Raw genomic sequence first — 15,139 nt, forward strand, 5'->3', positions numbered from 1 at the left:
ATGACACGCTCATGACACGCAGGCAGTGTGCAGGAGCCGTAACATAAGGCAACAATCTTATAGTTTCTTAAGTATCTCCTTTGAGACAGGAATGGCATTGAGAGTACTACATACTTACTTATTCATCTTTTGTTAGTAATACGTTATTGTTGGTGTAATGCTTTCATTATGTGTTATTGGGATGGGTCTGGGCAAGTGGAAAACTAATAAACATTGTTTACAAAAAAAGAATGGGGATAAAGGTGCACATTTCTACGACAGTCTCTACTGGAAGACAAAGTGACAGCAATAGTTGTGTCAAGAATGAAAAGAGAGAGTGAAAAAAAATCCAATCATGTGCCAATCATGTCGTGAAGTGGATTGCTGGTTTCAGAAAGTTATAGAAATGGTTGGATACAGTACCCCCCTAATCTTACGTCACAAAGTTCATATTTCTACTGGCACCATTTGCTAATAAATTAAATTCTACATTTGGACAACTAATCAATATTCATTACTGACTGAAAAGTAATACATTTTTATATAACCGCCATTAAAACAACCACCTTTCTTTTTGGTGAAAACAGTACAGACAGCTTTCTGCAGCTCATTAAAGCTAAAATGCCAAAATAATTTAAAATCTAAATCATTATTAGGGTTCAGCCAAAGTAAATGCATGTTTACTGTAAACTGGAGCTCAGTGTAGAGCACAGAGCAGAAGCAGCTGAGAGAGATTAGGCAGAGTGGCTGGAGAAGAATGGCTCATTACTACTGTGTGTGTGTGTGTTTGTTTGTGTGTGTGTTTATAATTATTATTCATGTGGAGTTGCTATGATACAACGAAGCCAGCTGGGGAGCAAGTGCTGCGCTCAACCTTTGTTGCCCTTCCTCATTTATTAAACACACACAGAAATGCATGCAAGCAAGACCCCAAACACACAAATTAGACAACTGTGTCTACCTATCTATCTACCCGAGTAACACAAACACACAACCCTTCGTACCCTCGCTCATGTTAACATTCAGTTCAGAGTAGCAGGCTTAGTAAGTGGCTTTGTCTCCGCCTACACACAGCTTGCTAAGGCGGAGGGCATCTAAAACACTGGTGCACAACAATGTAAACCAATGCCAACTACAAAGCAACATAGCAAGGAATGCATATTTGATCATTCATATTATTCAACACCTTCCTGACAGTTGATGTCCAGAAGGTGTAGCACTTAAGGATCTCTCTATAATGTAAATCAAAACAGGATAAGATGACTTATTGATTTTTTTTCTGTGAACAGCAGAGACGAAAGAGATGAACTGAGAAAGAAAAGTGACAGAGACGTTGTGTTTGAAAGATTTGGACCTTAATATGACACAAAATAGTTACACATACATAATCACAATGCTTAAAAATACCTGTGGTGTTTGGTTTATTTATTTTGTTGCTTTTTTTTGTATCTTTGAAATGTAAACTTGTTTTAGACTTTACCACTGTGGATTAATAATAATCCAGTGGGTTTCTAAAAGGCTTTATTGGACCGAGGACAGTAGATTTATTGCCACTTACTGTGGCAATACACCTTTTCTGATTCTAATTCTGAGGTTGAAATGTGAGAATGGCCAAAGTTAGTTATTACTTTTTTTTAATATGAAAACAACAAGAACAAGAGAGCAACATCATACCTAAATGAAAAAAAACAGGTTGTCTTACAGTGCCTGCTAATAGAAACCATATAAACATGTTCTGATCTGCCTCTATAGCTATAGTACAGATACAGTACGTTGAGGAAACTGAAACTACTTGGTTCAAGTTAGAGCATTCATAGAAGGTAGGAGACGGCATGCAAACCAGAACAGTCTCCAATGTAGCAGGCAGTCTCTAGTTTTGATGTCACAAACCTTTTCCCAACCATCCATCCAAGACTTGTTGGAATGGTATAACATTGTCCTGAGAGAGGAAAGTCATTACTCAGACAATTACAAGAAGCCACTTGTCAGGAAAATGTAAACATGAAAAGTTTAAGTGATTTTAGTGAGGGCAGTGAAATAGCGAGGGTAAGACAGTATGGAAGTAAAGATGTATCAGTATATATGCTTAATGTGTGTTTGCCTGCAGCAGACTGTAGGTGTCTGTGTTTGGAAGTAACATGTATCCATACTGTATGTGTGTGTGTGTGGCAATGATAACAAAGTTATTCAGGTCAATATGGTGATCCGTGCAATATGGAGCAATCAATACTGTGCATGCATGTGTGTAATTTTTTGTACTCATCTGCATATTTCATCAATTCGTTATGTTACTCAACATTCACACGTGCCTAAATGTAAGTGTAAAAATGAAAATGAAAAATGAATACATGTGTGTTTAGAGTAGGATGAGCAAGCAAGCAAGATGTAGGTCAGTGTAGTATTACAGTATAACGAAACACAGGGAATTGAAAGGTCACTTTGTGTCAGACAATTCAATTATTGAGTTACTCATCAAACTGTTGTTTGTAAAAGTGCCTTAAACCTTCATTCTCTCTAATGGCCAGCAGGGGGCGACTCCACTGGTTGCAAAGAAGCCCATGAGAAAATTACCCTACGTCATTTTAAGTGATGTGACAAACATCTCTTCACTATGGGCTAGCTGCCTGTCCCCTGAACACACTGTAAAAAACAACCGACAAGAAGGAGCTGGTTGAGCCATCACTGCAGCAGCGTTAGCACGTAGGCTACTTCCACAATGCATATTCATGACTCAACCAGCTCCTTCTTGTCGGTTATTGGCTGGAACACTGTTTGTTATGGTTCGTGGGGCAGGTTGGCGCAGTTTGTTTTTGTTGCCATTTGTGGAACCTGGGCTGTCTACAGAGACCGCGTTTTTTTACCGTGTGTTCAGGGGACAGGCAGCTAGCGGATAGTGAGGAGATGTTTGCTGTATGTGACAAAAAATGTTGTAGCCTAAAAAACGCGTCACATCACATAGAGCACCTTTAAAGATGGACCTTGCTAACCAAGCTAGTTAGCAAGTGCTAGCACTAGCTGATAACTTGGCTCCACCCTCTTACCCAAATATTGTCACTCCTGGATCCAAAAATCCAAGACGGCCATGGCCAAAATGCAAAACTTGAGGCTTCAAACCGGTAGTCCACAAACCAATGGGTGACGTTATGGTGGTCCACTTCTTTTATACAATCAATGTATGTGTCGCTTATTTCTGTCTCACACATGCTTTGACATTGGCCATTTTATACCTAAATTAAACTAAACGATACCATCCATCCATCCATCTTCGTCCGCTTATCCGGTGTCGGGTCGCGGGGGGAGCAGCTCCAGCAGGGGACCCCAAACTTCCCTTTCCCGAGCAACATTAACCAGCTCTGACTGGGGGATCCCGAGGCGTTCCCAGGCCAGGTTGGAGATATAATCCCTCCACCTAGTCCTGGGTCTTCCCCGAGGCCTCCTCCCAGCTGGACGTGCCTGGAACACCTCCCTAGGGAGGCGCCCAGGGGGCATCCTTACCAGATGCCCGAACCACCTTAACTGGCTCCTTTCGACGCGAAGGAGCAGCGGCTCCTCGAGCTCCTCACGGATGACTGAGCTTCTCACCCTATCTCTAAGGGAGACGCCAGCCACCCTCCTGAGGAAACCCATTTCGGCCGCTTGTACCCTGGATCTCGTTCTTTCGGTCATGACCCAGCCTTCATGACCATAGGTGAGGGTAGGAACGAAAACGACCGGTAGATCGAGTGCTTGCCTTCTGGCTCAGCTCTTTCTTTTCGGTGCGATAGAGATGGAATATCCGCACGCCCGCTGCGATTCTCCGACCAATCTCCCGCTCCATTGTCCCCTCACTCGCGAACAAAACCCCAAGGTACTTGAACTCCTTCACTTGGGGTAAGGACTCATTCCCTACCTGGAGAAGGCATTCCATCGGTTTCCTGCTGAGAACCATGGCCTCCGATTTAGAGGTGCTGATCCTCATCCCAGCCGCTTCACACTCGGCGGCGAACCGATCCAGTGAGTGCTGAAGGTCGCGAGCCGATGATGCCATCAGGACCACATCATCTGCAAAAAGCAGCGATGAGATCCCCAGCCCACCGAAGTGCAACCCTCCCCACCCCGACTACGCCTCGATATCCTGTCCATAAATATTACAAACAGGATTGGTGACAAAGCGCAGCCCTGGCGGAGGCCAACCCTCACCTGAAACGGGTCCGACTTACTGCCGAGAACCCGGACACAGCTCTCACTTTGGTCGTACAGAGATTGGATGGCCCTGAGTAGAGACCCCTCACCCCATACTCCCGCAGCACCTCCCACAGTATCTCCCGGGGGACCCGGTCACTCGCTCTTCCAAATCCACAAAACACATGTAGACCGGTTGGGCATACTCCCAGGCCCCCTCCAGGATCCTCGAGAGTGAAGAGCTGGTCCGTTGTTCCACGACCAGGGACGGAATCCCATTGTTCCTCCTCAACCTGAGGTTCGACTATCGGCCGAACCCTCCTTTCCAGCACCTTGGAGTAGACTTTACCAGGGAGGCTGAGAAGTGTGATACCCCTGTAATTGGCACACACCCTCTGGTCCCCTTTTAAAAAGGGGAACCACCACCCCAGTCTGCCACTCCTTTGGCACTGTTCCAGACTTCCACGCAATGTTGAAGAGACGTGTCAACCAGCGACAGCCCTCCACACCCAGAGCCTTGAGCATTTCTGGATGGATCTCATCAATCCCAGGGGCTTTGCCACTGTGGAGTTGTTTGACTACATCAGTGACTTCCGCCCGGAAATCGACGACAATCCCCATCATCCTCCAGCTCTGCCTCTAACATAGAGGTATTAGTCGGATTCAGGAGTTCCTCAAAATGCTCCTTCCACTGCCCTATTACCTCCTCAGTTGAGGTCAACAGTGTCCCATCCTTACTGTACACAGCTTGGATGGTTCCCCGCTTCCCCCTCCTGAGGTGGCGAACAGTTTTCCAGAAGCACTTTGGTGCCGACCGAAAGTCCTTCTCCATGTCTTCTCCAAACTTCTCCCACACCCGCTGCTTTGCCTCTTTCACGGCAGAGGCTGCAGCCCTTCGGGCCCTTCGGTACCCTGCAACTGCCTCCGGAGTCCTCTGGGATAACATATCCCAGAAAGACTCCTTCTTCAGTCGGACGGCTTCCCTGACCACCGGTGTCCACCACGGTGTTCGTGGGTTACCGCCCCTTGAGGCACCTAAGACCCTAAGACCACAGCTCCTCGCCGCAGCTTCAGCAATGGAAACTTTGAACATTGTCCACTCGGGTTCAATGCCCCCAGCCTCCACAGGGATGCACTAAACGATACCATAAAGGGATATGCTTATAAATCAATCAATCAATCAATCAATCAATCAATCAATCAATCAATTAATCAAAGTCAAATAGAATACTTAATTGATCCCCGGGGGGGGAGTTTGGTAAAAGGTTTACATTAAACCTACAGGAAAATTTTAAATCATGCATTTGTAACTAAAACATGTTATCAACTTTAACAACTTTAGAGGCTATGAATGAAAAAAAAAATTATTAAGAGCACAAACAGGTTCAGACATGGACACACTGAGCTGAGCTAGAGCAAAATAATGGAGAGAGACAGACCCTCCACAGGTGATGACCGCTTTCTGGGCAGTAGTACAGGGTTCAGTTCAGAGCAACGGTCCATAACCTGTCTGGATAAACACACACACACACACACACACACACACACACACACACACACACACATCTGAAATGTACTGTTGACTATCCAGGAAACACACACGCACACACCTGGTTCAGGCGCTGGTATCAGTTAAGGGTTAATGGGCAGGATTTGAACCACATCTCTAGCTACCACAGGGGTGGAAGTGTGTGGGCCTGTGTGCATATATCTGAAAGCAAGCCTATGTGTGTGTGTATGTGTGTGTGTGTGTGTGTGTGTGTGTGTGTGTGTGCTTGTCCTGTGGCCGTCAGAGAATGTTTGTGTGTATGGGTGTGTGTGCGTGTGTGTCTCAGAGGGCTAACTTAACCTGCCCCTGCTATCGATACTCTCAGAGTGTCACACACGCCTGACTGACCAGCTACAGGAAAGAGGAAATGAGAGGATTTGGAGTGTGACATTTGGGCCTGCGTTTAAGAGAGTGTACGGCTCTGTTTGTGTCTGAGCGTAAGACGTATTTCCTTGTCAGTCTGTGAGGTTGCAAGGGTCAACGAGTTGGTCTGTGTATAGCATGAACGAGCAATCGAGCATTCATTCTTGTCTCTTTGCTTCATGGCGAGTGTTTGTTTCAGACAGAGAAGGTTCAGTGTATGTCAGAGCAGTAGCAAGTAACTCTAGGAGGTGAAATAAACAGAGGGGAAGTGGAAAGGGATAAGAGTCGATGGAAGGGAAAAAAGGCAAGGAAGGCTGGACGGAGTTAAAAAGAGGAGGAGGAGAGCTAAGCAAAAAGAAGGTAGAGAAAATTAGGAGAATGGGTAACTTTAAACAAAATCTGGATGAATGGAGGCAACTGTGCCTTATCATTGAGATTTAATAGCATTCATATGTTGAAAGTGGATGGAAGCACCATTTACACTCATCATTTTATTTTTCTTATTTTGGGCACTTTATGCTTTAATGAGGTAGCTGACATTAGAGAAAAGACAGGAAAAAGAGGGGGGAACAGAGCGATAGGGGATGAAATGCAACAACGGATCCCGGCTGGACTGAAACCAGGGACGTTGCGGTTCATGATCGCTGCCTTAACCCCTGGGCCACTTGGGCATCCCACAAAATGAGTAATAATAACTCAGGACTGAAATTGGATTGGAAGTATTGGAATGGGATTTGGATGGGAAGTGATCCGTTTAGATGGGGGGAAATAGGATAAAGCAGGGGAAAAAATCACTCCTCCATCCCTTTCTGTTCTGATAAGAATCACTTTTAGTATAGTTGCAGTTGTAAAAGGGTGGTAAATTAAACATTCTTATACAATTGTCCTTAACGCCATCTAAAAAGGCGTTTTCAAAATAAAATAGGGCATTCTAGTATTTTTCTAATATTATATCTAGTATTATTTAAATTTTTTTATTTAAGACTTTTATGAGTTACAGATGTAAGCCTCCAAGGTGTGATATGTTGTCCTTATACTGCACAAGGCAAACTTAAAAAAGCATAGCAGGTCATTTGTTAAGGAACATGCCACCGTTTGTTGAAATAGGGCTTATCACGGTCTACCCTGGCTGTAGATAGGTGGGCCAACGCATTTTTTGTCTCAGTGCAAGTAATTAGGTTGTTTTTTTGTCTTTTGTTGGCTCACTTTTACTCACAACATGCTAACCGGCAACATAGGATTCCATTCACTATGCTAAGCTAACTAGCGGCGGCGCTGCCAGTGTTGCACCGGACTAAAACGATGCATGCACAAAAAATGCATTGGCCCACCTATCTACTGCTAGGGGAGACCGTGATAAGCCCTATTTCAACAAACGGTGGCGTATCCCTTTAACACTAATTTCAATGTAGCTGTCCACTAGATAGTAAAGTGTTTCAGAAGGTCTGACTCTATCTCTTTAACAAAACAAAGATGACTACGGGAAGAAGCACATCTTTCATTTTCTGTGTCTGGAAATGTCTTCAAAATGTATGTATGTTGATGTATGAATGCAACAGTCTAAAATAACATACACAGTGATATGCCAGGCACAAACTGGGCATTATATGAGCCTAAAGAAACATTTTCTTGCTCTAAATAATTGTTAAAAAGATCAGAAAACACGAGTGCCAGATAAAAATCTTAAACCTGGTATATGGAGTTGTGAGTTGTGGGTGCTTTTACATCTATTTTAAATCTTGTGTAACTGTGCATATTTTATGGATGGTTTGTGTAGGCGAGATCCAAACGTGCAACCCAAAATGTTAAATAATAATAAAAATAATAATAATAAAATAAAATTAAGAGTCATGAACTGCCCCCTTCCTAATAGTTAAAGCCATTTACCATCTTCAGGGCATTTTGCTTAAAAAAAGGCTAAGAATCAAAGTCAGTGCTGTAATATTCTGATTTTTGTCCTCTGTGAGAGGGTGAGGAAGAGAGAAGACATTACAAATTGAGAGTGAAAAAAGGACTGAAGGCAAAAGATGGAGAAAAGAAGTAAATAAAGAAAGCCAGAGAGAGTGAAGGGTTCTTTAAGGAATTGGTTTGGAATGAGAGCAGAGTGCTGGAGAGACCAGTGAAAACAAACTGGACTGAAGCATTTATTTACACTCTGCTTCTCAATTAAGTCAAATCGGCCACTTTAACGAGGCTGACATTTCAACAGTATAATGAGATAGCTGAGAGTCCTTCTGCAGGATGTACAAAAGCTGTGTGTGTGTGTGTGTCTGTGTTTTTGGAAATACACACGCACGTGAAAACACACACCCATGGCACACAGTTTGTGTATGACTCCATTTGTGTATATAGATGTTTCGTTTCATGTCATTTGGTGCACGCTTGCACACGTGTGTTTATTCATATTTCGCCTTGCAATCTCAATCCTCCATCCCTTACCTCCCTGTCTCCACCGCGTTTGTATAAACAGAACAATCTGGAAAGCTTCAGCGGCTGGCCCGGGAATGTTAACAGGCTGGTTGCACTGTAACATTACACCTACAGGGGTGTGTGGGTGTCTGCAAGTGTGAGTGAGGGAGTGAAAGAGGCACAAAGAGAGAGAGAGAGGAGGAGGAAGGTGGAGTGTGTATGCTGGTGTAATAGCGCAAAAGAGAGATTGGCTTGATGGAGACAGAAGGATGGAAAGTAAAGGTTTGGTTTCGCCTGTTCTGTGTGTGTGTGTGTGTGTGTGTGCATACTGCATGGAATGCAGCACTTTAGAGCGCAGGGAAACTCCCTCTGTGGTAATGTTTTAAGCAGCTAATAAACTCCCATGGCTGAAAGGATGAAACTCTATCCACACCAGGTGAAAACCATTTCTCACGCTTTTGTATTTAGATGTGAGTGAACACACAGATTCCTCCGTGTGTATGTGTGTTTGTGCCTGCGTATAGATATACATATGCACATATGTTCTGTTTATGTGTCTCTGTGTGTAAAATGCCTGTGTGAAGGATAAAAGTGTGGTTCTCAGGGGAGCATGTAGGCTGTATATTTTAACACAGAGCAGAAATCCTGCTGAAAAGATCCATGAAATGCACATCCTCCACCTTCACCAAAATATGAGGCTATGAAAAATAAGCATCCATAATTGGACACATGGCATAGTTCTCATCAGCTTGCAGGGGCAGGCAGTGTCAATTTGTGGATATTAAAAATTAGTTTTTATGTGTGCAAGTCATAGATGAGTTGGCTTAATGGTCCACTGGCTAGCCCTATAATGGTAGTTAGAAGAGAATCACGCTTTCCTGCTTGCAACTGTGACCAATGAAACAGAAATGTGATTACTTTTTCCTACTCCTACCTCCAAAATCAATGATTTCTGATATGTAACAGACACCTAAATTTGAAAAACATCCTCATCCACAGGCAGGATTCAGCAATCAAAGTTGATCGAAGGGGCATCTGTGTCTGTAATATAACATTCAAAGGCTTATTTTTCCTTTTAAACATTTGTCTGTTCCAATAAGCAATCACTTTTAAAAATCTGTTTGCTGGGTTTATTCCAGCAATTGTGAATGTTTTCGTTTCCACAAGCCACAAACTAACTACGTTTTAACGACTTAGCAACACAAAAAAAGAGAAGTATTTCTTGAGCTATGGATAAAAACAACACGTACAGAAATAGAAGTAAGAGTGACTATCGAGTGACACATTAAAAAAAAAAAGACACTTAGTGTTAACTGGACAACTTGTTCTTAACGTACCTGTCAGGCTTGCTTATGTCTCTTGCCCTCTGGACTCTGTCTTTGCTCTGCATGTGTGTAAATGCATGTCTAAGTGTTTGTGATGAGAGGCGTGTGAGAAGTCTAACAAATGTTTATGCATAACCACAAACTTGCACACACACTTTTGTGTCTTACAGAAGACTGATGACTCTCCATTCAGACCGCAGTGGAAACCTTCATTCCTTCCTGCCTCTACTCAAAGTCTTCAGCATGAATAAGGCAACATTAGTCCATCATCACACACACATACATGCAGGATATACTAAATAAACCCTCAACAAGCACATTTAAAACATATTGTTCTGTTCAATTATTTTACAATATTGCAAAACAAAAAGTGTAATACAAATAGAAGTTTAAGGCTCCTCCTTTAGACTCACCACTGTGTGTCTCTCTCTCTATAATTTGGTCAGTCACTTTATCACATTGCAACATTCATTCAAGTGAATAATGGACAATTGCTCCAGAGCTTAAAAATGAAACGACACAGAGAATAATGTCACACTTTGCTTGTTAGCTTATTTGCATTTCAGAATCAGCTCACAAAGCAGAGCTGCGATGGACGCCACGTTCTGGAAAATTAATTAAGTCCCTGTTGACTATAAAAATGTTTCTCAGTATCATCAGTGCTCTTAAATGCTTGTTGCAAATCTAGCGCTTTAAAATCTCTTATGACTGTGGAGTGTAAAACGTTTATCCACGGAGACAGTGTTCTGTGTGTGAGTGTGTGTTCGTGTGGTTGAGCACTGATGAATATTATTTAAAAAGCTCTCTGGAGCTCACTCCATCTCAAATGCTTTTAGGCTCCACAGATTAGTTCCATATCAGTTTCCATGAGAAAGAGTGGTGCCCATTGCCAGCGGCCTTTCATCATAGCACACACCAAAACGTGGTTTGGCACAAGTGAAGTGGCTTTGTTGCCGGTTTTACCCAAATTCACCAAAACCCCCACGTCACGTCCTCTTTTCAAAGCAAAGCACACACTCAGAGCTTATAGTTGATCCACATAAGGATTGTCAACAAAAATGAGATCCTAACCTCAAACAAACTCTGATCTTTCCTCTGCAACTTCATTGTTCTTTCTCGTCAATGGCTTATTTTTTCCGTAAATTGTTGTTTGTCATACTTACATGTCCCAACACGGAAACAGTTTCTAGTGATCTCTCTCTCACTTGTTCATACAAATGGACACACACACACACACACACACACACACACACACACACACACACACACACACACACACACACACACACACACACACACACACACACACACACACACACACACACACACACACACACACACACACACACACACACACACACACACACACACACACACACACACACACAGATACAGTAAAGATGCCTGAATCTCTTACATACAACACCAAAACCACTCATCTGGCTTGGTACTATTTTCTATTCCCAGTAGTGTTTTACCATTGCCATCCTCTCTGTCTGTAAGATATTTCCCCACATCCACATTCACTCACTGGTTTTAAATACAGATGATTTTTACGCTATAGTATGAACATTTAAAAGTGTTGTTTTTGTTATTTCATTTTAATTTAACTCAATGTCAAACTGGCAAAATAGCTAAAAAAATAGAATCCTTGAAAATGAAAAGTTTAAGGTCATGTTAATTCATAAAGCCCTGTTGACAAAACATGCTCTTTACAATGACACAGAGTAACAAATAGACAAGGGGACCTTGTATGCTCTAATTTTCTTCTTAATTGAGCTGTCCATGTTACTGTTACAGCTCTCTTCACATTCTGCCATGAAAACACTGAAATTATAAGCACTTCACCTTGTCCTATTTTTGTCTATCAATACAACAGACAGAATGGCATCAATACAACAGACAGAATGGCATTAACAAAGACAGGCAAACTGTTAAACAAAAGACCCAAAAGACTGTGTATAGTCTATGTGATACTGTATGTGTGTGTTATATGTATTGTTACAAGGCTAAGCTGACCTGGGCTTGTATAACAAAGACACACAGCTACTAAAGACTAGCCTTGCCGGTAACAAATAATCCCCGTTTCCTTTTCTCTGCATGTTGCATTTAGAGAATGAGACTAAACTTGCCTGGATGAGTGCATGTCTTTCCTACTTCTAGAGGGGTTGTGTTGTGTTAAACTCACTCACACAGCCGCTGTTCCGTGAAGATGGCTGCTTGCTTCAATGACAAGCAAGTCCTCGCCAGGCAAGCCCTGTTCTTCCTTGTTGTTTTAGTTCAGGTTTTAAAAGGTGTATTTACAAAAGTTGTGTTGTGGGAAAACCAGAATAGTCATAGTCAACATATTTAAGAAGCCTGTTCTCCTGAACCATTCTTTTGAACGAATGGTTCAGAAATAAGGCTACGAAAAGTTAAGCACTGTAATTCGTAAGCATTCCACTTTTTTTTGCTGTTTGCACCACATTGACTGCTTCTGTATAAGAACGCGGCTGGCAAAATAGGGAGGTGGCCGGGGTGGATGGGTGGGTGTTAAATCACAGAAAAAAATCCAAACTATCCCTTTATATTTTGCTAACTGTACAAGCCTGCCATAACATTAAGGGGTTTGAATCCATGCTTCTGCAAAGTTGCTATGATGCAACGGGAATTGCCAAAAGGACAGCAGTGTGTGTTGTTGTGTGTCAGAAGAGACGTCTGAGAGCCTAGTTAATAAAGTCAGTGAAGGCAGCAGGAGCACCTGAACCAACAGTGAAGAAGTAGCCCACGTCTGGCTAGTGTGACCACTGTTGGTTAAAAGTTAACACACAATGTTAATAAACTCCACTTACATCATGCAAGGGAATTTTGTATCAAATCATGAAATATTGTTACTGTTAAATGTAGTCTCATGAAATAATCATTTTATGGATTTTAGGAAAATAATTCCAAATGTTTATCAAAGACCAACACACACACACACACACACACACACACACACACACACACACACACACACACACACACACACACACACACACACACACACGCAACCAAATCGGCCATGGAGAAAACAACAGCTAATCCTCATCCTGTCGCACTCTTTATCCTTGTTTAGCTCTTCCTTCCATCCCTCACTCGTTCTCCAAACCGTCACTTCTCATGCCGGATTAGACCGATCATCCAAGTATCTGCAGAAGCACAGGTTTCAACCTCAACTGTAGAAACTGTGTTTGACATTTTGTACATTGTTTCACAAATTTTGCAGAGAAGACAGCTACAGCGAGACAGATGGAGAGAAGAAAGTGGGTGACATTTGGAGGGTCCTGACCAGATAAACCCTTCTCTAACTCCCTCCATCTCCTCCTCTCTGCCCTCACTGCTCTATTCCAGTCTTTCAGAGGATAAAATGGGCTTTACGAGAGAATCTGTCCACCAGTTCACCATGCCAGCACATGGCACTTAATCAACTTATGGCACTACCAACATGCTCGTATCAAGTGAGTCAGACCAGAGCTGGGCTGGCCATCTGGAGTATCCGGAGCATTGGAGTGATGGCACAGGGGCCTGTTCAAGAAAACAGCTTTAACAAACTTACTTAAACTTGAACTGTGACTTGACTAACATCGGGATGGCGAACTCAGAGTCTTCGGTTCCAGAACAGGTGATCAGAGTTAGTTTAAATCACCTCTGAGTGTGTGTTGAATACAATTTGCTCTAACATAATAAGAAAGGCAATGAGTACGTAAAGGGCAGAGACTCAGTTTCATCCAGTGGAGCTTGAAATGTTGTTGCATTTTTCTGCACACTGTATATATATCTTGTCTTTAAGAAAATACTGACTGATATTGTAAACTATATTTCAGTATTTATAACTACTTTGACATATTTTCAATGTTATGCAAGGTGTTGTTATCTTATTTTTGCGCCATTTTTCACCCAGTCTGTCCCTGCTCATAAAATGTAGAATATCCTTGAGCGTGGCAAGTTTAATCCACTGTAAAGTCTAATTCTAAAACTGATAAAATATTTAACATCCTCCCCAGACTGGAAAGGGGAGCTAATCGTCTTTATCACAAAGCAAGTTCAACTTGCTAACCACCACCTCCCAAACTACTCCCTCTCTGGCAGGCGATAAAGGACAATACATGCATGCACCACAAGACTGAGAAACAGCTTCTTTCTTAGAGTTTTCACATTGCTGAACATGGCCTGATAATGCATATATTTGTATTTAATTGAGCCTTAAAATTGGAAAGAAAAGATCTGACTTAAAGCAGTGGCACCAGATCCTCAGGACAGCCAATGTTTTATGTTATTAAAGGTTAACTTAAAGGTCCCATGGCATGAAAAGATCACTTTATGAGGTTTTTTAACATTAATATGAGTTTCCCCAGCCTGCCTATGGTCCCCCAGTGGCTAGAAATGGTGATAGGTGTAAACCGAGCCCTGGGTATCCTGCTCTGCCTCTGAGAAAATGAAAGCTCAGATGGGCCGATCTGGAATCTTCTCCTTATGAGGTCATAAGGAGCAAGGTTACCTCCCCTTTCTCTGCTTTGCCCGCCCAGAGAATTTGGCCCGCCCATGAGAGAGAGACATCATGGCTTTCAAACGAGCAAAGTGGCAGTTGGTATAGGCTACACCCCCACTCTCCACCTTCCCCCTCTCTCCTCCTCAATAGCTACAGACACAGAAATGGCACATACTAAGGAAAGCTGATTGTGGGACTGGCTCTAGTGGCTGTAATTCTGCACCAAGGCTGAATTTAGGAAAGAAGACTTCAGATACAGTATTAGGGGACCACTAAGGTCTATATGAAAGCATCCAAAGAGCACCATGTCATGGGACCTTTAAAGGAAAGCTTTGGACTGAAATTAAGTGTCAGTTAAAGAAGCAAAGATACCTAGAAATTCCATTAAATTAAATCCACACTGTGATTTATCACTGCTTGTTGCATGAATGTCTTAATAAAACTAATAAAAGCAGAAGAGATGATAGATTGGTGGTCTAACTGGATAACACAAAGAAACATAAACAAGTGTGTAATATCCTTTCCTTGCCACTTATCTCCATCTTTCATTCTCCATCATCTTTGAGCTCCCTCCTTTTTCCTCTTAGTCCTTGTGTGCCCCTTTCATGGAAAAGGCCCTCTCTCTTTCTCTCTTTCAGCCCTTACTGCTTTCTCTTCTTCTCCTTTCCTAAAGTTTCCCTTTGTATCTCTTGAGTGCTTTGTTGTTGTGAAATGTTTGGGCACAATCATTCCTCCTATTTCACACTATTTATCTGTTTGTTTTTTTCCTTGACCCACGACAAAACAAGGCATGGCTGTTAGTCTGTCAGTCCCTCTCTAACTTATTTCCCTGAAGAGAAATGA

Source organism: Perca fluviatilis, chromosome 12, assembly GCF_010015445.1.
Source record: "Perca fluviatilis chromosome 12, GENO_Pfluv_1.0, whole genome shotgun sequence".
In the NCBI taxonomy this organism is placed as follows: Eukaryota; Metazoa; Chordata; class Actinopteri; order Perciformes; family Percidae; genus Perca; species Perca fluviatilis.